This window comes from Protopterus annectens, chromosome 4.part0 (genome assembly GCF_019279795.1).
Source record: "Protopterus annectens isolate FY-2018-M chromosome 4.part0, PAN1.0, whole genome shotgun sequence".
NCBI lineage: Eukaryota > Metazoa > Chordata > Ceratodontiformes > Protopteridae > Protopterus > Protopterus annectens.
This window is the reverse complement of record NC_056733.1, coordinates 567,585,131-567,606,295: the sequence shown is the minus strand read 5'-3', so window position 1 is coordinate 567,606,295 and position 21,165 is coordinate 567,585,131.

Sequence of the window (21,165 nt, the reverse complement as noted above, 5' to 3'; positions counted from 1 at the left end):
AGGCCCTATCTCTGTATTCTGTCATCTACAGGCTTTTGAGGGGAGATCTATACAGGGCATTGTCAGACCCCACTCTGATGGACCTCCTCCATATTCACAAAACAAACAGAGCCAGAGTTACCCATTCTAAAGACTTAAAACTTGCTTATGATATAACTAGGACCTGCTGCAGAGATAGGTATGTATCCCAGAGACTACCCCGTCTATGGAACAGGCTCCCCATCCATGTGAAGAAGAGTTCCTTCCTAACCCAATTCAAGTGCAACCTGGACAATTGGATGGGAAACCGGAAATTCATCCTTGGGTTGGCACCTATGTCTCTAATGGACACAGGCAACCTGTAAATGGTTCCTCTCCCAGGCCCATGCTTGTACTTATCATGGATAGCAGAACATATCAGAGATTTGGGATGCTAGGCTAGGCTTAAAAAGGCCCTTGTGAAAAGTGTCATGCTTTCAAAACTGGTTTCAAAGAGATGCTGTCATTAAGCCCAGGGGACTTATCACTATTCCAATGTATAGAGACTTTAAAAACTTAACTGAGGTGAAAACAAGAGTGGATTATACTTTTGAATAGTGATAAGTCCCCCAGGCTTAATGACAGGGTCTCTTTGAAACCAGTTTTGAAAGCACAACACCTTACACATTAAAGGTTTCTCTGTTTGTTGCAACCTGTGTGAATGAGATGCCTTAATTAATGCTGCCTGCTGATTGGGTTTTTATTAGTATAAGTGAGTTTAGACTGTGCGTGGTGTTAGGTCTGAAGAAGCAGTTGTATGATAGACTGTGAAAGCGCGTACTGTGTTTTATTGCTTTTATTGTTTTATTGTGAATTAAAGTTTTTTATAACACTCCAGCCATAGTATACTCTCTTTCTTTTTAGGAGCATCATGAGAATGGAAGCTGGCATGTGGCCAGGGCTCACAGAAATTCCCTTGCTGTAACACTTCATTTTTCTACTGGGTTTGAGAACACAGATTGCAGCATTTAAATCCTTCCCAAAGAAATGCTTACACTTTGCTTAACTTGTTACTTAAAAAGCATGTAGGGAGTTCTTCCCTCTAAATAAGGTATTAAAACACTGCTCCTAGGCCTACCTCTGATGCATTGGTATAAACTTTGATGAGTTTACTGAAATCTGGGGACGCTAAAACAGATTCTGAACATAATGCTTCCTTCAACAGTCTGAAATCATTATTTGCCTCTAGTGTCCAATTTACCTTAAGAGGCATATTCCTCTTTATCATTATCTGTAAAATGGCATACGCCAGACATATGTCCTACATTCAGGATGTAAAGTAAATAAGTAATGTACAAGTGCCTAATCCTCAGAACTGAATTGCCCCAGGAGATCCAGACCAACCCAAGCAGAACAGAAAAGAAATAATGCACATCCAAAAAGGGAAGAAAGAAGGACCCTTTGGCCAGAGGGCAAGAAAATAGAACAGAGAAAGGGGGAGGAAGTATCCATTGCTAAATGGAGAGTACAAATGCTACTGAAAAGGATGGGAGGCAGAAGCAACAGAAGAGCCCTCTAAAAAACATGTAGGATGGCTCTTTAAAATCCAGCTCTGGCCCTAGAAACTTCATCTGACTTGAAGTGTTTAGTAAAAGTATGTACAGAAGACTTCAGTAGTAGCTTCCAAAATGGATCTAGCATCCATATCCCTGAAAAAGCACCAGAAGAGGCAACCACCCTGGTAGAGTGATCACAAACTGAAGAAGAAAGCTGCTTGCTATGAAAAGAATAACAAAAATAAATGACCTTAGAACTCAAAGAGGAGATAGTGTGTTTAAAAACAGCTAAACCCAATTGCCTGGCATGAACAGAAACAAAATGTTGCTCAGATTTCCTAACATCTTGCTCGTCAAAATAATATCCGAGCTGCCTATGCAGATCTACAATATGCAGAATCATTTCACCACTATTCCAAGGTGAAGAGAGAAATTAAGGAAGATGAATGGGTTGATTCAGGGACACCTCATTGACCACCTTGGTCATAAAAAAAAGATTGTTATGAAGAAAAACTGTATCCCTGTGGAAAAAAAGGGATGGGGGCAGCCATGATGGCCACGAGTATAGAGACTGTCTTGGCAGAAGTAACAGACACCAACCAAACAGTATTCCAAGTACAGATTTGCAGAGCAGAAGATGCCACAGATTCAAAAGGAGGCGGAGTCAAATTTTCCAGAACAAAATTAGGGTCCCAAGAAGGTGGAATGGGTTTTCTTGAGGGCCTAATATGAAGGAATCCTTTCAAAAATTATTTAACGTCAAATCTAGAGAAAATCATTAGATCCAAAGGCAGACAAATGAGCTTTAACTGAAGAGTATGTCAGACCAGAACTGAGCAATTCACTCAAATAAGAAACAGTAGGGATGCCCACTAAAATATGTTTCTGTTCATGTCTGTGATGTAATATGACACCAAATAGAAAATCTTTTCCACTTAGCAGCAAGAATCTTCTAATAGCGGGTTATCTGGCCTCCTGAAAAACCCAAAGCACGTCCCCAGAAAACTGGTGTAGAAAAGGAATCAAAACAATATTACCCAAAGAGTCAAATGTAGGGTGATCATGTGAAGAAGAATGAGACAGCCCTTGGCCTACACAAGGAGATCTGTCTTGTGAGGTAACTTGTAATGGTTACCCGTAGCCATATGAAATAGAAGGGTGAACCAATGCTGTCTGGGCCAAAAGGGAGTTACAAGATTTTGGGCCTATCTCACTTGATCTTGTATAAGACTTTGGGTAACAGAAGAAGAGGGGGATAAGTATACAGGAACATCCTCTTCCAAGAAAATAACATGGTGTCCACTTTCCAAGCCAGAAGACTTGGCACACTGGAACAGAACCCGGGAAGACTTTGGGCAGTGCAGTGGTGCAACATTTACCATTGTCACCTCACAGCAAGAGGTTCTCTGGTTCGTTTCTTAATTGAAGTGCCTTCTGTGTGGAGTCTGCTTGTCTTTCCAGCATTCATGTTGGTTTCCTCCAGGTTCCCCGGTTTCCACCCACATTCCAAAGACATGCATCTGGAGCATTTCTCCCCGGGCCTTCACTGAAAATGGGATCTGTCCCAGTCAGACTTTCCAGGTAAGCACATATTAAATAAATAAATAAATAAAGACCTACTTGTGGGGATCTGCCCAGCTTGTGCTATGAGGGAATGTAAACTACCTGAAAGAGCAGATGATGGCTAATAACTCCTAACAAGAAGAGCTAGTCTGCAAAAAAGGTATGACTTTGTACCCCCTTGCTTTTTTATGTACCACATGACAGTGGTGTTGGTTTGCGAAAACCTTGAGAGGATCCAAAACCTAGAGGGGAATGCAGAGCTTGAACAGCTAAAAGCAGAGCTGTCATCTCTTTGATGTTTTATATGGTCCTGCACCTACTGAGGAGACCATACTCCCTGAACCCTAATGTTGTTGGAAGAAGCACCCCAAACCAGATCTGAAGTGTGTGTATACAGCTCCTGAGTGGAGGAAGGAGTTTATAAAGGCAGGCCTGGATTCAGAGATATGTGATGAATTTACCACAGAAATTTCAGTTTGAGACAAGGCAAGAGAGGAATGGGAAATTCCAGAGGATGACAATATTGTAAGCCAAATTGTCTTTAGATACCACTGAAACTTCCTCATGGCATCTGGTGAAAGGAACCATAGAAATAGTGGAAGCCATGTACCCTAGAGCTCACAGAAGCTCTTCTGCAAACACCAATTGAAAAGGAAGAAGAGACTGTAAAAAAAGCTGTCAAAAAGGTGACCTTGGTAGGGAGAAGAGCCACTATATGTAGGGTCTGAATCCTGCAGCCCAGGAAAACTTGATCCTACGAAGGGGTCAGAAGAGACTTTCTGAGACTGAGAGTGAACCCCGCACTGAAAAGCAGAAGCATGGTGAAGTCCAGATGTGGTAGAAGAATCTGCTGGAAAGGGGCTTGAACTAGGAAGTGATCCAGAAAGGGAAAAATCTATATACCATAGATTCTGCAGTAGACTATAACTAGAACCAGACATTTGGTAAAGACCCTTGGTGATGTAGAAAGACCAAAAGGCAAAGGAAAGAATTGATAATGTGAAAAAGAAACAGAGAACCATAAAACCTTCCTAAATAGAGAGTAAATAGGAATGTGTATATAAGCATCCTTCAGGTCTTGAGAAAATGAGTGGACCTGAGGAAACAGCAAGGGAACCAAGGACTGTAGGGTTGACATTTTGGAAGAAGAGACCTTCAGAAAAGTGTTGTGAAAGGAGATATCCAGAATGGGCCTCCAAGAGCCCTCCTTCCTGGGAATTAAGAACATTCTGGAATAAAATCCTGCACCTCTCTGGAAGGTGGAAACATGTTGAATAGCTCCCTGAGCTGATAGGTCTTGAAGAATAGGAGGAAAGCAAGGAAGCTGGTAACATAGAGGTTGAGGAGTCCCTGGAAAAAGGTAGAAGGGATTTCAAAACCATGATGCAACCTTTTTGAAATATGAAAAGAACCGAGAAATCTGCTGCCAGATGGGATAAGACAGAGTCAACTGAAGGAAAACAGGAATCTGACTGAGGGATAATGAAGGATGAATGTCAAATAGAAGAAAAGTGTGAGAGAAGGAGGGCTTCTGATCTCTAGAATCCTGAGCACACTTATCAGTAAACACCCTTTTTGAAGAGCTCTTTCCCCTTAAGGGACAAGAGCTGTCTATTCACAAAGGAAGACTTAGAAGGATAATTCCTTTGAAACTTAAGATTAGGGAAAGAAAATCTATTTGAGGTCTTGCATAACTTCACTTTATCTTATAAGGTTTTAAAAAGCTCTGTAGCAGCAGCAGAACCAAACAAATTCTGAGTGTCCAAGGAGAATCCAGTAACTTGGCCTTTATATCTTCAGGAAGAGATTGTAACCTAAGCCAGGAGTACATTCCTGTCCATAGCCCTACTGTCATAGTCAAAAGGGAGGAATTTGGAAGAATGCAGTAATTGGGAAGGTTTGTAAGCAGAAAGAGGAATGAGGAGGGATTAAGATCTGTCAAATTAGGAGATAGTCTGAGAGTCAGGAGCCTGTGAAGCAGCAGAAAAAACATCCTGATGGCTTCCAACACAGACGGGAGTGTAGAAGGCATCTGTAAGAGGGCATAATACTCCTTTTGGACGTCAGACATCTGTGAACTTTCCCACTGAAAGTGCTGCATCATTTTTACTATGGTGCCCTCCAAAGAAATCTCTCATAGGTTCATAGGTGTGTACTATGCTAATGGCCCTGGAGCTTTTACAAGCCTAGCCCATAGGATTACCCTGGCATCATGCCACCTGACCTTAGTTCCCAGTGCCTCTGTCAAGTAGAGCCACTGGAGTGATCCCCAGGGTGAATTTTCTATTTCCCATCCACTCATCAAGATTTCTCTTGAAGAGGGCCAGTGAGGTGCTCTGTTTGACATGTATGGGAAGTCTATTCCAAAGTATGGGCAGTCTCTGGGTTATGAACCTGTCCCTCCAGCATGTTCTGTTGATTGTGGTAATGAGGTTGAGGTCTCTGGAGCATGTGGTGCAGAGGGATTGGGATTTTTTTAGATGTAGCATTTCTAATAGAGCTGGGTCAGACATGGCTTTGTAAGTCAAGCAGAGATCGCCTCTAAGTAGGCGAGGCAGAGAATAGTTGGAGTTTTTTAGTCTGTCCATATAGGACAAATGCTTAAGGCCTAGGATCCTCTTTGTGAGGTACTTTTGTGGCCTCTCCAGTTGTTGCAGGTGTCTAGTGAGGTACATGCCAAATGGGGCATTGTACTCAATGATTGGCCTAATGAGGGAAGAGTAGAGGGAGACAGTGACCTCTTTCTTCCTGATGAAAAACCCTTAGTAATGAGATGTGCCACATAGAAGGATTTTCTGACCACATTGGCAATGTTGTGATCAAAAGAGAGGTTGCTGTCAACCTGTGTTCCCAGATCACTTATAATGTGTTCTGTGTTCAGTGGACTACCATCAGTGTGTTAATTCATGGGAACTGGGTTTTTCCCAAAGGGGATGACGACACATTTTTGGCATTGAGCTTAAGGCCATAGTTCTGGCATCAGTCGTTGGTCTCAGTGAGGTCTTTCTGTAGGATGTCAACATCACTTGGGGAGTTAATAATAGCTCCCAACTTGCAATTGTCTGCAAACTTTGTCAGCCAGAGTCCCTTTGTGTTGGCTAGGACTTCAGAGAAGTAGATACCAAACAGAAGAGGACCCAGGACAGAACCCTGTGGAACTCCACTCTTGACTGATCGGCAGTCTGACTTGGAGTCAGCTACTTTCACACTGTGGGTTCTATCTGTGAGCCAGTTTGTAACCTACCTAGTGATATAGGGGTTGATGCCTAGTTTAGTGAGTTTTTCTATGATTCTTGAATGGGGAATGGTATCAAAGGCCTTGGCCAGATCAAGGTAGGCTGTATGAACCACCTTGCCTTCATCCACATCTCTGGTGACTGACTAAAAAAAGATCTACCTGTCACAAAACCAAACTGTGTGGGATCCAGAGTTTGGAGATTCCCTATATCCTTGATTATTAGGTCCATGATGATGCATTCCATAGCTTTGCATCAGACTCATCAGGCTAATGGGGTGATAGTTCCCGGGGTCTGTAGTCGCTCCTCCTTTGTGGAGAGGGATGACTACTGCAGTGTGCCATTCGGTAGGGACAAAGCCTGAGGTGAGGCTGTGATTGAACAGGGCACACAGGTGAGGCACCAGTTCACTCTGTAGTTCATGTAGAACACAGCCAGGGACATTGTCAGGCACCATAGAAGCTGTATTCTTGGCCTTGGGCAGTGCTGTTTTAACCTGTTCAGCAGTAATACTGGGTGCCTGGCAATCTACTAGTGTTGTGATTGGTCCTTTGGGGGGAGGGGTAAAGTTGGCACTGAATCTGTCGGCCAGTATATTGGCAATATCTGTTGGCTCGGTATAGGAGGTACCATTGTGCAATAGCTCCAAGCAAATCTGGGTATTGCCGTGGAGATTATTTACATAATTATAGAAGGCCTTGTAGTTGTCTTTACTATCTGCTGCAATTCTGTTTTCATAGCTAGCTTTAGAGGATTTGATGAGAATCTCAACTTTTTTTCCAATTTTGGGACTTCACCTTATTCCGCATCAGTTTCCTCCTCCTGATGTTCATCGTGTTTCACTGTTGCAGTCATGACTGTAGGGTTCTCCCCTGCCGACAGACAGCCTTCGGTCGGCCAGAATCCCAAAGTCTGGGTCCGGCGTCGGTTGTTCAACTCTGCTCCCTGACGTCAGAGAGCCAGGAGTATAAAGCTGACAACCGACGCCATCTTCTCCAATCTTTCTTGCCGTGTGGTGATAGCAGTTCGTAAGTGCCGGTCGGTAGACTCCTGACAAATATTTCTACTTACTTCAGTCCGAAGACTTTCTTCTACACTCAAAGCTAAGTACCCCATTGGGGAAACTTTTTTCTTGCTCCACTCCGATGTCAGAAAAAGTTAATAATTGTATTTCATGTGGGAAGCAAATACCTCATAAGGATTTTCATTCTTACTGTATTCCTTGCTTAGGACCTGACCACGACGTAGCTAGTTGTCGGTTTTGTGCTAGATTCAATCAGCGTACAATCAAGCGAAGGTGCGATTTTGCTTTTCATTACTTCGGTAGGCACTTTAACTACAAAATGTCGTCGGACACGGTTCCATCTACCGGAGTTCACAAGCGTTGCAAGGATAAAGACAGGTCTCCGAGGTCCAAATCTGATGATAGCGCACATGTGGAGCCAGCTTCAGGTTCAGCCATCGTCAGTGAGGCACTTTTGCAGCCCCTGTCGTCGGCTATTTCAGAACCGACGGCCGAAACGGACTCTCATGAGGAGCCAACCAGGCCTTTAAATATCTCTGTTGCAGGACCTTCGGACAATGCTCCTTCGGATGGGTCCGGAGCCGCTGTGCAGGTACCAGCTTCCGAAGGGGTTTTCAGGCCTACTCAGCTTCAAGTAAAGGCAAAGCCAAAGACAAAGGTAAAGACTCCATCTAAATCAAAGACTTCAGCACAGGCCTCTTCTGAACCAGCTCCCAAGTCACAGAAACAGTTACTCAAGATGGCGGAGGATTTACTCACAATGATTAGGGGTTCTCATCCCCCTCCAGACAAAAGGCCAAGGCAGGATGTTTATTATGATTCCTCTGATCAGGCTTCTGTTTCCTCAGTTTCTTCTTCTGATCAGGAATATTCTTTCCCTCCTTATGAGGATTCTGATGTGGAAGAATCCATTCCTTCAGCTTCTCCTCCTGAGGATTTTTCTTTTGGGGAAACTCTGCATGAAATGAGGGAACATTTCCACTGGGAGGGACAGGAGTATTCAGAATCCAAGAAAAGACTGAGGGATTTTCTTCTTCTACCCCAACATAGACCCCTGGCTATTCCTCCTGTTTTGGATATTGTGGATGATGCCTTTTCAGAGGCTAATTTAACCCCTGATTCTTTTCCTCCTGCTCCTGTTAAGCCTGATAGGTACTACAGGGTTCCTGATTCCCATCAGTTTTTATACAAGAATCCTACTGCTGACCCTGAAACCAATTCTCAGGGTCCTAAGGGTGTTAAGGTGCCAAAAATCCTATTCCTACTGAAAAGGTTTCTCGAGCCTTGGAAAGATGGGGCAAAAAGGTGTACACTTCTGCAACTTTGTCCATTAGGGCTTTAAACTGTAAGTTTCATATGCTTAAATATCAGCAATTTCTCTTATCTGTCTTAAAACAAAAATTTACTTCCATTTCTGCCTGTGCAGAGGATAAAGAATTACATGACTTATTGCATGCCACTGAACAAATTGGGAAGCATGTTTTACACTGTGGATTTGATGCCTTGGAGGCTTCTTGTAGGGCTGCGGCCTCTGGCACAGTCATTAGAAGACATGCATAGCTAAAGGAACAGAATTTACCTGAACAAGTAAAGGCTAAATTATTGGATGCTCCTGTTCAGCATAATGTTTTGTTTGGATCTAAAGCTGAAGAGGTGATTAAAAAGATGGAGGATAAGGTGAAATCCATGCAAACAGTTAAAGATTTCTTACAAGTACAGTCTCCTAGACTTAGCAGGAATTGGCCATAAAAAAATGGTCCTTTCCCTCTTCAGACAGACCTCAAAGGGGTAGATATAGACGCTCCAGAGGGAGGTCTCAAACACAGGCTGCTTATAGACCAAGGCAGTGGACTGCTTCTACCCCTAGGGGAGGAGAGGACAGACCAGAGTCTCAAAGGAAACAAACTCAATGACTCCCTCGGTTGGGCTGCAGGAACGTCTTGCCTGGAAGCCCCTCTCGGAGGAAAACTCTCTCTTTTTTACCAAAATTGGACTCAAATAACCCAGGACAAATGGGTTTTGGATGTGATTTTAAGAGGTTACAAATTCCATTTTCATACTTTGCCAAGGCCAAATGGCTGGCCAGACCTTCCAAAACATCAATGGACGGAGGCCTTAAACCAGGTGGAAGCTCTTTTGGCTATGAATGCCAAAGAACTGGTACCTCTTTCAGAGATGGGAAAAGAGTTTTACTCAAGGCTCTTTCTAGTCCCAAGAAAGCAAAATTCATGGAGACCCATTCTGGATCTATCGGTCTTGAACACCTTTCTAGAGATTCCAAAATTCAAGATGCTTACTCTACAGCAGTTACTTCCAATGCTGTCCAAAGATGCATGGATGGTGACTTTGGATTTAAAGGAGACATATTTACACATTCCCATCAGGCAGGATCGCAGAAAATACCTCAGGTTCAAGGCCGGATCGAGGCACTTTCAATTCTCTGCACTGCCTTTTGGATTATCTACTGCACCCAGGGTCTTCACCAAATGCCTGGCTCCAGTAGTAGCTTACTGCAGACTCAAGGGAATTCAAATTTACCCTTATCTGGATGATTGTCTAATTCAGGCAGACAGCAAGGATGTCTTACTCCAGCATCTACATTTTGTACAAAGCCTCCTCAAATTCCTGGAATTCTCTGTAAACATAAAAAAGTCAAATTTGACACCATCACAAGAGATAACTTTTCTGGGTGCTCTTCTAAACACTACAACCCAGATGGCTTTTCTGACATCCGAAAAACAATTACAGCTGGCATCAACTTTCAAAGCCTTGGCAACTCTAACCCATCTATCTGCAAGGAAATTCCTGCAGGCTTTGGGTTACATGGCCTCCTGCATCCTTCTCATACCATATGCAAGACTACACATGAGGAAAATACAGTGGTACCTAAAAAGTGTATGGTCTCAGCATTACCACAGTTTGGCCATACTGATTCCTGTCCTTCCTTGCCTTCAAAAGGAATTTCTTTGGTGGTCTAGGGCATGTGCTCTAAACAAAGGGAAGCCCTTCCGTCTACCTCCTGCCTCTCAGATTCAAACCACGGACGCCTCGGATTATGCTTGGGGAGCCCATTTTCAGGGCAATTGTCTGCAGGGCCTTTGGACAAAGGATCAGAAGCACCTGCATATCAACTTAAAGGAGATGTTAGCTGTTCAGAAAGCTCTATTGGCCTTCAGGAATCTCATACAGCCAGGACAACTACTAATACGGACAGACAACACCACAGTTATGTGGTACATAAACAAGCAAGGGGGATCTCATTCCTACCCCCTTTGCAGACTAGCCATGGATTTATGGAACACAGCTCTAACTTGCAATCTGGATCTTCAAGCTCAGTTTCTACCAGGAAAACAAAACTTACTGGCAGACAGTTTGAGCAGAAACCTTTCGGATCCACACGAGTGGATGCTGGACACCAAAATATTCAGGATGATAACAGCAGTATGGGGATGTCCTCACATAGATCTCTTTGCATCCCATCTAAATCATCAGCTGCAGATTTTTTGCACCAGGACATTCCACAGAGAGGCTTGGAAAGTGGATGCCCTGTCATAGGTTCATAGGTTCATAGGTTTATACTAGGCTATCTGCCCTAAGGCATTTATAAGCCTAGCCCAAATTTTTGTGGCTTACGCCACCCCTTATATGAAAAAATACTGTGCCCATTAGTTTGTTGTGCCTCTGTCCAGCAGTGACACAGAGATGATTCCCGGGGTAAACCTACGATCTCCCATCCACAGGTCTAGATTTCTCTTGAACAGAGTCAGCGAGGTGCTCTGCCTCACATGGACCGGGATTTTATTCCACAGCATAGGGAGTCTCTGAGTGATAAATCTATCCCTCCAGCACATCCTATTTATATCCGTGCTAAGGTTTAAGTTGCTTGCTCTAGTGGTTTTGGTGGATTTGGATTTTTTGAGGTGGAGCATGTCCATTAATTCCGGGTTGGACATGGCCTTGTATGTCAGGCACATGTCACCTCTGAGCAGACGGTATGCGACTGAATAGAGCTGGAGTTTCTTCAATCTGGCAGCATATGACAGATTTTGGAGTCCCTTTATCCTTTTGGTGAGGAACTTTTGGGGTCTCTCCAATTGCTGCAGATGTCGGGTGAGATACATCCCGAATGGGGCATTGTACTCGATCATTGGTCTGATAAGTGAAGAGTACAGGGGAACAATGACCTCACTAGATCTGGATGTGAATCCCTTCATGATCAGGTGGGCAATGTAGAAGGTCTTTCTAACCACTTTAGCAATGTGAGTGTCAAAGAAAGGCCACTGTCAACCTGGGTCCCCAGGTCCCTGATAACCTCTTCTGTGCTTAGTGGATTGCCACCTATATGGTAGCTTGGGGTTACCTTGTTTTTCCCGAAGGGTATGACTATACATTTTTTGGCGTTTAACTTCAGGCCATGGCTCTGGCACCAGCTTCTGTTTCCGTGAGTCCCTTCTGAAGGATATCCGTGTCCGATGCACTTTCCACTATGGCGCCCAGTTTGCAGTCGTCTGCAAACTTTGTCAGCCAAAGTCCTCCCATGTTGGCCTGTACTTCTGAGAAGTAGATACCAAACAATAGGGGGCCAAGGACCGAGCCCTGTGGGACACCACTTGTGACCAGCTTGGAGTCTGACACAGCGCCAGCAACTCTAACCCTGTGGGTTCTGTCCTTAAGCCAGTTTGCAACCCATCTTGTGACATATGGGTTTACATTTAAGCTGGTAAGTTTTTCTACAATACCCGAGTGGGGTATTGTGTCGAAAGCCTTGCAAGGTCAAGGTAGGCTGTATGGACTGCCTTTCCCCCACCAATGGCCCTGGTGACAGTTTCGAAGAAGTCAACCAAGTTCAAAAGGCATGATCTTCCCTTGACAAAGCCAAACTGGGTCGGGTCCAATGTCTGCAAGTCCCCTATATCTTTGTTTATGAGCTCCATTATGATCCTCTCCATAGCTTTGCAGACTAGACTTGTTAAGCTTATGGGCGGTAATTACCAGGGTCCGTGAGGCGCCTTTGTGGAGTGGGACCATAGTTGCCGTCGCCACTCCTTGGGCATGTATCCTGTGGTAAGGCTGAGATTAAACAGCTGCCTTATGTGCGGGTTTAATTCCTCATTTAGCTCATGTAGCACACAGCCGGGGACACCATCCGTCCCATTGATGCTGTGTTTTTAGCTTTAGAGAGAGCAGCTTTCACCTGCGCATTTGAGATGTCCGGGAGGCTACACTCGGCTGGGATAGTTATCTCTCCTTTAGGGGAGAGGGGGTGAAGTTTGCACTGAACCTGTCTGCCAGTATGTTGGCAATGTCTGTGGGTTCAGTGATTTTTGTATCATTTTGGACTAATTCTGAGCATATCTGGGAGTTTCCACCCAGGTTCCTAACATAGCTGAAAAAGGCCTTATGATTGTCCTTTGAATCCATGGCAATTTTTCTCTCAAAATTGGCCTTAGTTGATTTTATGAGTGCTCGTATTTTTTACTAATAATGATCAGGGGTGACTTCCCTTTTATGGATTTTGTTCTATCATGTAATAGCTTTCTCCTCTTATTGTAAAGTTTGTTAATGGCTGGGGTCCACCAGACTGGACGTTTGCCCTTTGTGGAAAGAGTCTTGGTTTTATTTGGGATTGCCTGATCCATGCAGTCCTGGAGGTGTTCATAGAAGGCATTTGTAAGGGCTTCCGCAGCTTGGGTTGTGGTTTCCTCTGGCTCAGGGGCCTTGAAGGATACCACACCAGTCTTGAGTAGTGTGAAGTTTGCTTTAGAGAAGTTCTTCACTATGGTCTTTTGTTTGGGGTGGGGGCGGGATGTGGATTTCCAGTGAGATTAGTTTATGATCAGATCTCACCAATGAGGGATATACTTCGGTGTGGAGCATTTTGTCCCCATGTTTGTGACAATGAGATCTAGTATATTTTCTCCTCTCGTGGGAACAGTGACTAGCTGTTCCATGGCATTTGAATTTATGAACTCCAGGAACCGTTTGGCTAGAAAGTTAGGGCTTGAGTAATGTTCCCAGTCTATATTCGGGTAGTTGAAGTCACCCAATATGATGGTGTTTGGAGATACATTTATACCCTCCAGTGTCTTCAGGAAGGCTGTGTGGGGTTCCTGAGTTTGAGAGGGTGGCCTGTAGCATGTTACAATTTGTAGAGCAGTTTTGCCTATGGTTAGTTGCACCTGGATGGTTTCGAAGCTTTGCGTTGCCACCAACCTGGAGGTGTGGGTATCTTTTATGAATATGGATACCCCCCTCCTTTTGTGGTGTGGTCCGGGTTTTGGGGCCGGAACACATGATATGAGGTAAAACCTAATAGTGCCGGGGTGCTCTCAGGAGCCTTGAACCAGGTTTCAGTTACAGCACAGACATCGATGTTCTCCATACTGAGAAGGGCCTCGAGTGCGTGCATTTTGAGATTTAGACTTCTGGCATTGAGCAGCATTACCCTCAGTTTCTTCCCATTTTTGTTTTCTAGGGTGGTAGGTTTAGAATTTGAGCCTTGCCTAAAAAGGCACTATGGGGGTGGCAAGAGCCTTAGCCAATATCCGGAATCCCAGGGTGACAGGTGCAAGCCGTCCCTTGCGAAGCAGCGTGGCTTGTCAAGCATGTCATCCCAGGCAGACAGACACTGGATCCCCTTTGAATGACACCAGACATTAAGCCAATTGTTAAAGCTGATCATCTTGTCTCTATATTGTGGCATCATTCTTGGTGAAGGAAGGATACTGCTCAGGGTTAGGGTCATACCTGCCTGGGCTACATAATCAGAGAGCTCCTCTATGTCTCTTTTCATGTAGTCCAGGGAGGTACGTCTCAGGTCGTTCACACCAGCATGGACAATGACTGTGTCATATTTGTACTTGCCGTGGAGTGACCCGAGTGTTGTAGGAACCTCTCGGGATATGCCTTTCCGCCTCTACCTCTTCTTCCACAAGTTTTATTGAAGATAAAACAGGACAAACCCAAGATGATAATCTTGTTGGCCCCGAATTGGCCTCAGCAGTTTTGGTATCCAACTCTAATAAACCTATGCCTGGAGCCCCCTTGGAGTTTACCTCAGTCTCCGAACCTTCTGTCCCAACATCAGGGTCAGGTTCTACACTCTCATGTCAGAACTCTCAGCCTGGCGGCCTGGTTAATCCAGGGCCTTTGATTTCTTCTTTCCTACCCAAGCAGGTTATGGATGTCATTTTGGAAGCTAGACGTCCTAGCACTAGGAAATCTTATGCGGGAAAATGGAAAAGATTTTGTTCCTGGATGCAGGCTCAGGATTCTGATCCTCTTCTTCCTAACATTACTTTAATTCTACTTTACTTGACGGATCTCTTACATAAGGGTCTCTCTTTCTCTTCCATTAAGATCCATGCTTCAGCTATTTCTGCTCATTATAATACAGACCCTCCCATCTTTTCCCACCAGCTCATGAGACAGTTCCTCAGAGGAGCTAAGAACTTAAGACCTCCTAGATCTCCTCCTATTCCTGCTTGGGATCTCAATTATGTTTTGGAAAAACTAACCTTGCCTCCTTTTGAGCCTTCCGCTTCTGCTGACATCAAGTTTTTATCTTGGAAGACAGCTATCCTGTTGGCACTAACCTCTGCCAGGAGAGTTTCAGAGTTACAAGCTCTTATGGCGGTGGAACCTTATATTATTTTTCATCAAGACAGGGTATCTTTGAGGGCTAATCCGACCTTTATGCCTAAGGTGGTTTCCAAAGTGGCTTTAAATCAAACTATCCACTTGTCAACCTTTTTCCCCACTCCTCAAAATAAAGGGGAAAGGATCTTACATTCCTTGGATGTACATCAACAGCTACGTTTTTACCTGAACAGAACCAAGGACATCAGAAAATCTGAACAATTGTTTGTTTCTTATGCTTCAAGTTCCCAAGGTAAAGCCATTTCTAAACAAACCATTTCTAAATGGATTGCTCATGGAATCAGATTTTGTTATTCACACCATAGAAAGCAAATCCCAGGGACCATACGGACTCATTCCACCAGAGCTGCTGCCACTTCTGCAGCCTTCCTCAGGGGAGTTCCTACCAAGGATATTTTGGAAGCTGCAACTTGGAGTTCAGTGCATACTTTCTCTAAGCACTACAATTTGCCTCTCTACTCTAAGTCTAGGGCAGGCTTTGCCTCTGCAATCTTGCAGGGCCTTTTAGCCACCCCTTCTTCTTTATGACCACCTCCCTTTCTTTCAGCTTTGGGATTCTACCCTACAGTCATGACTGCAACAGTGAAACACGATGAACATAGTACAGTTGTGTACACCTACCATAAATGTAGATGTTCGAGTGTCTTCACTGTTGCAGTCTGGGTTTCCCTCCCTCCCTCCTGTCCCCTCTTATTTTTACTTTTGTGTGGTTCCTTTTTTCACCATTCTTCTGAGGTGTATTTGCAAATGTTTTGGGACCATTTTCATTTTGGGACTCCTGACATCTGGGGCAAGAAAAACTGGAGAAGATGGCGTCAGTTGTCAGCTTTATACTCCTGGCGCTCTGATGTCAGGGAGCAGAGTTGAACAACCGACACCGGACCCAGACTTTGGGATTCTGGCCGACTGAGGGCTGCCTACTGGCAGGGGAGAACCCTACAGTCATGACTGCAACAGTGAAGACACTCGAACATCTACATTTATGGTTGGTGTACACAACTGTACTTTGTAGAGTTTTTTTATGGCAGGGGACCACCAGATTGGCTTCCTTTTTTTTTTGGAGGACAGCGTCTTGGTTCTACCGGGTATGGTGAGATCCATGCATTTGTGTACATGTTCATGCAGTGCACTGGTGTATGATTCAGCAGTCATGCAACTATTCTCTATTAGCATGGGTGCCGTGAAGTTAGCCACCTCTGTTTTTAGGAGCCCAAAGTTAGCTTTGGAAAAGTTTTTCATGGTGGTTACCTTTGTGGATGGGTGGGGGGGGGTATGGATTTCCAAGGTGATTTGTTTGTGGTCAGATCTAACCAGGGAGGAATTGACTACTGCTGTAGAGCAATGGTTGCCCATGTTAGTAATGACCAGGTCAAGGATGTTGCTACCTCTAGTGGGGGGGAGAACGAGCTGGTCCAGGGCATTGTAATTAATGAATTCCAGGAAATGTTGGGCAAATGTATTGGTACATGAGTAGTTTTCCCAGTTAATGGAGGGGTAGTTGAAGATCTAGAACAATTAGAAGAATTAGGAGAATCAGCATCCTCATCTTCCAACTCTAAAGTAAGATGGAGATTTATTTGAGAAGACTATGGTAGGGACTCTTTCCTAGAATCCAAGTACACATCTTCATTTAGGGAGTCAGACATCTTAAGCCTTTTAGAGGGAGTAGAAGAAAAAGGAACATTAGAAGATACAGACAACCCGGGGGGGGGGGACTTTAAGGCCATAAGGGCCTTGAAAAGACATTGAGTGAAATCCTGCCACTCTTTATTGACATCCTTGTCCACAGCAGCCACATGCTTAGAATTCAACTTTTTCTTGAGAGGAACCTCTACCCTAATAAGCTTAGGGGTTCAGAGTGCTGCCTGATTGTGATAAGGGAACCAGAAACTTCTTCACTAAGAAGTATCTGGGTAATCCCCCTAGGCCCTTCCAATATAATTAAATGAGGCTCCTCTTCTCATCTGTAGTAGGTGTATACTCATACTCAGCAGACATGCGGGTAACCAACCCTATATTTGCCTCCAATGCGGGTCTCATCACAGGGAACTAGTATTGAAACTGTATTGTCCTCAGATTCTTCATCCAACCTAATGGAAATGTCTGGTAGAGGCTGGACAGCAGAAGTCTCTAAACATATCTTTTTGGACTTCTTCTTAAGAGGCAACTGAACATCCGAGTGGGTAGATTCTCAGCTAGCAACTTCAGACATTGGTTCTCCAAGTAAACAGAAAGTGAGGACAAATGGCTATGAAAGGTCTTGGGTACAAAAGCCTGACAAATTGCACACTGAGTATGATCATGGTGCTAGGCAGAAGAGGCATTTATTGAGTCCATCTTTATGAGGAATCTACCTCCCACACTCACATTTCACCTTTCTAGGTGATATGTAAAATGGTAAGCCAACAAAAAGAAAGAAGGAAAAATCTCTAACTTGTAACTTATCTGCCATAGGCTCAGGAGCTGAGCCAATGGGAAAATCAACTTCACAGACCAAATTCAAAGTAGCATTCGGACTGGTGGCAAAGAATTTCTGAAGACCACGCACTTGTATGTCACCTATGTACCTTATGCCCCGAACATGGGACATACATCTGATGTACCACACCTGGAAAGTCTAAGGCTTTGGTATGCTGGCTTGATGTACGGCTATTTTTGGTATTATATCCCTTTAGGAAGGAATTCAGCAACAGTGATAAAGAATCATTTTCTTGGGTGGCGAAAGCCAGGGTACATTTTTGGCTAGGCTTATATAGGCCCTAGGACCAATAGCCTAGTACCAACCTATGAACATTTTACAATTCCCCTTTCTAGCAGATATCCTAAATATTTTATCTTTGGTATGCAGAACTTGCTGTTGGAGGCATTGACTGTTACTCTATCTCAGAGAGCCTAACATACCCTGTAATTTAGTTAGGTGGGAGTCCCAATCCTCAGACTTATGATATTGTCTAGGTAAGCAACAGCATTTTTACCATAGAGCATTAAGACTCTGCCCATTAACCACTGAAAGGTTGCAATGAGGCTAGTCCAAAAGGAATGGCATTATACTGGAATAAGGCTTTGGGGATCAAAACAACTACCTTTACCTGGATTCATTTATTAGAGGGATTTGTTAGTACCCGTTTGTCTGGGCTTTTGTGGCTAAAAATATCACCTTTCCCAGTCTTTTTATTAGTTCATTTGCCCTAGACATTGAGAAGTTGTTAAATTTGAAATATTGTTCAGCCTCCTTAAATCGTTGCAGAATCTGAACATAGCATCATGATTCCAGATGAACTCCATGAGGTTGTTCTACTCTCTTTATTTGACCACTCCATCACTCACATCTTAAACATTTTTGTAGTTCTTGGTCTCAATATGGTGTTGAATTACATTTGTTCTGTCAGGTAGTTCTGAAAACACTTCCTTGTTTCTCAATATAAACTTTTTTATCTCGTCAGATGCACGACTTCAGCTTGAATCTCCTTCCTGTTCTCCCTGTCAGCACTGCAACAGCTACAATGAACAGCATCCCTGTTTCCCTATATGTCCTGGTAGAAGTACGTAGGCATCATAAACATATTCACTCTTCAAAATTATTAAAGCAACAATGTCGGAAGTAAGCTAGACCACTTCTTTCCTCCCTAACGTCACGGCATGTTTTTCTTTTTTTTTCTCCGAACAAATAATCATTAAAAGGATCACACCACTTCTAGATCTGTGAATCCCAAACATCTCAGAAGTAAAAGCATATGCGGATAGAAGGCATTGCATTCGGAGATAAGCCTTAAAAGAACAATCTCCCTCGATTGCCAGCTACATGTCAATGTACATCTGTTGCATCTCCTTACTGTTCTGCATGTCATACCTTAACAAGGAAGGTGCTGTGCCCAAAATTGAATACGGACTCCCTCTGCAGTGGAAATATACAATTATACACATACACACGCGCATATGTGTGACCACACACACACTGTCTTACAAAAGTAAATAAAGGACAAAATAAAAACAGCACTCTATTAACCATTATGTAGAATAGCACTTCCTGCAGATCAAGTAACCCACAGTTGCCGTCTCTTAGAATGTTTTACCTAATGACTAGTCCATGAAATGAAATCTCTAATATTGTCAGTGAGGTGTGTTGTCTTCCATTAAAAAGCAAACTGCATATCAGGAAAAAAGCTGTTTTTCAAAGGTTGATCAAGATGTAAACACGACACCTGTACAACTACAACTTAAATCTACAAACAAGGGAAAGATCATTGTCAAAGCTGGCAACAGTCTTTTGGAATCAGATTCCTGCAGAAATAAGATAAGATAACATATTGTTTTTTATTTAATAGGAAAAACAACTCTGCCTGTTTTTTCTAGTAAAACAAGGCTAAGACTGTTCCTTAAGACTCATGCCCAGTTGTGCAGTAAATTTATTTTTATTTTATTTTGCATTTGTTAACCGGGAAAGTCTGATTGGATACATATCCATTTTCAGCAGAGGCCCCGGGGAGAAAAGCTCCACATTACGAAAAATTTAGTAACAATTAAAAATATAGGTTACAAAGATATCTAAGATTTAACAATAAAATTTATTTACGAAAGTTTAGTAACAATTTAAAAAATGCAGGTTACAAAGATCTGTAGAAAGTTAACAATAGGTCAAAGACAAAAATCATGTAAAGGTTACAAGTAGATAGGAAATAAAAAAAAGCATTGTTGCTGATGCAGTAAATATACAGGGAGGACAATCTTTTAAGGGAGGTGTGTCTATAAGATAAGCATTTTCAGTTAGAAAGTAAGGAAGATGAATAAGAGAAGGTAGTTTAGGGTGGAAGGAATTTAATTAGTGTGGGCAGAATAGTAAGTTATAGTGGGAGGTGGGTGGTCTAATGGTTAAGGTGTTTGCCTTACAAACACAAGGTACAGGGTTTGAATCTCACAAGGGATAACTGGCTAGGCTTAAAAAAAAATGGCTCGCAAGGGCAGTTAGCCTAGTACTAGCCTATGAACCTATGAACCTAAGAGGATAATCACATTTATGAGCTAAGTTTGGTTTAACAGGTTCTTGGTGTGTTTTGGGTTAGTCGGGGTTTAGATGTGAGCACGACTATTTTTTGTCTAGCTCAGTCTCATTACCGTATGGGTTAGTCAGGGTTTAGACATGGACATAGCCAGACCCTGTGCATGTGTGTCTTTAGAGATATTTTGAATTGAGGCAAGGAGCTGTTAGTGGTTACGTCTGAAGGAAGGGAGTTCCATTGTTTTCCAGCAGAGTTGGAGAATAATGAATCTCCAGCTGAGTTGTTGGCTTAGGTTGTTTGTACTAGCATTCTGCTGGATGAGCAGAGGGATGCTAGGCTGTTATAGGGGGTAATAATTGTAGTTAGAATTGGGGTACTGGTAGGTTGGTAGAGGATTTTATGAATGATTATGAGTCGGTTATAGTATATTTGATTGGGTAGTTCTAGCCAGCCTAATTTGTGAATTTAGACAGAGTGCATTATAATTCAGATTGTTATCAATGATTACACCTAGTAGTTTAGTGTTTGGTTCAGGAGAAATTATGGTGCCATTGTTAGAAGAGACTGTAATTATTGGTGGTGTTAGCTTACGTGTTGGGGAGAAAAGTAGTAGTTTGGTTTTGTTTGGGTTCAATAGGAGAAGACGATTATTAAGCCAGTTCTCTACTTTGTTGATGGTGGTCTGGGTTAGGGATTCCAAAATGTTTCTAGAGATATATTACCAAATAAAAATGTAGAAACCCCTAAAGATATCTCTAAATAATGTAAAATAGAGCTTTTCAAGTATGCACTGCAAACATAAATGCTGCAAGTGCTAAATGCATCATAATGAGATCAGACATGCATAGTCAAATGGCAACACGATAACTGTTGCCTGCGTATTGATGGATGATACTTAGGAGAGAGGTGAGAATGCTCCAGAACCACCTCTACCAAAGGCTGTGTGCTGTACAAGAGGAATGTAAAATGCAATGAAGGATGGGGGGAAGGAATAAGGAGGGAAAAAGAAAAAAAATAAGAAAAAAAAAATAAGAAAAAAAAATAATTTTACAGTTACCAGTTTATTGTATACTAGTTATCTTGAAAATATTTAAACAGGATCTTCATATCTAGTTTTTTACCAACCTAATTTTATAAGTGTTTAAATTTCTGGGACTATTACAGTGATTAAG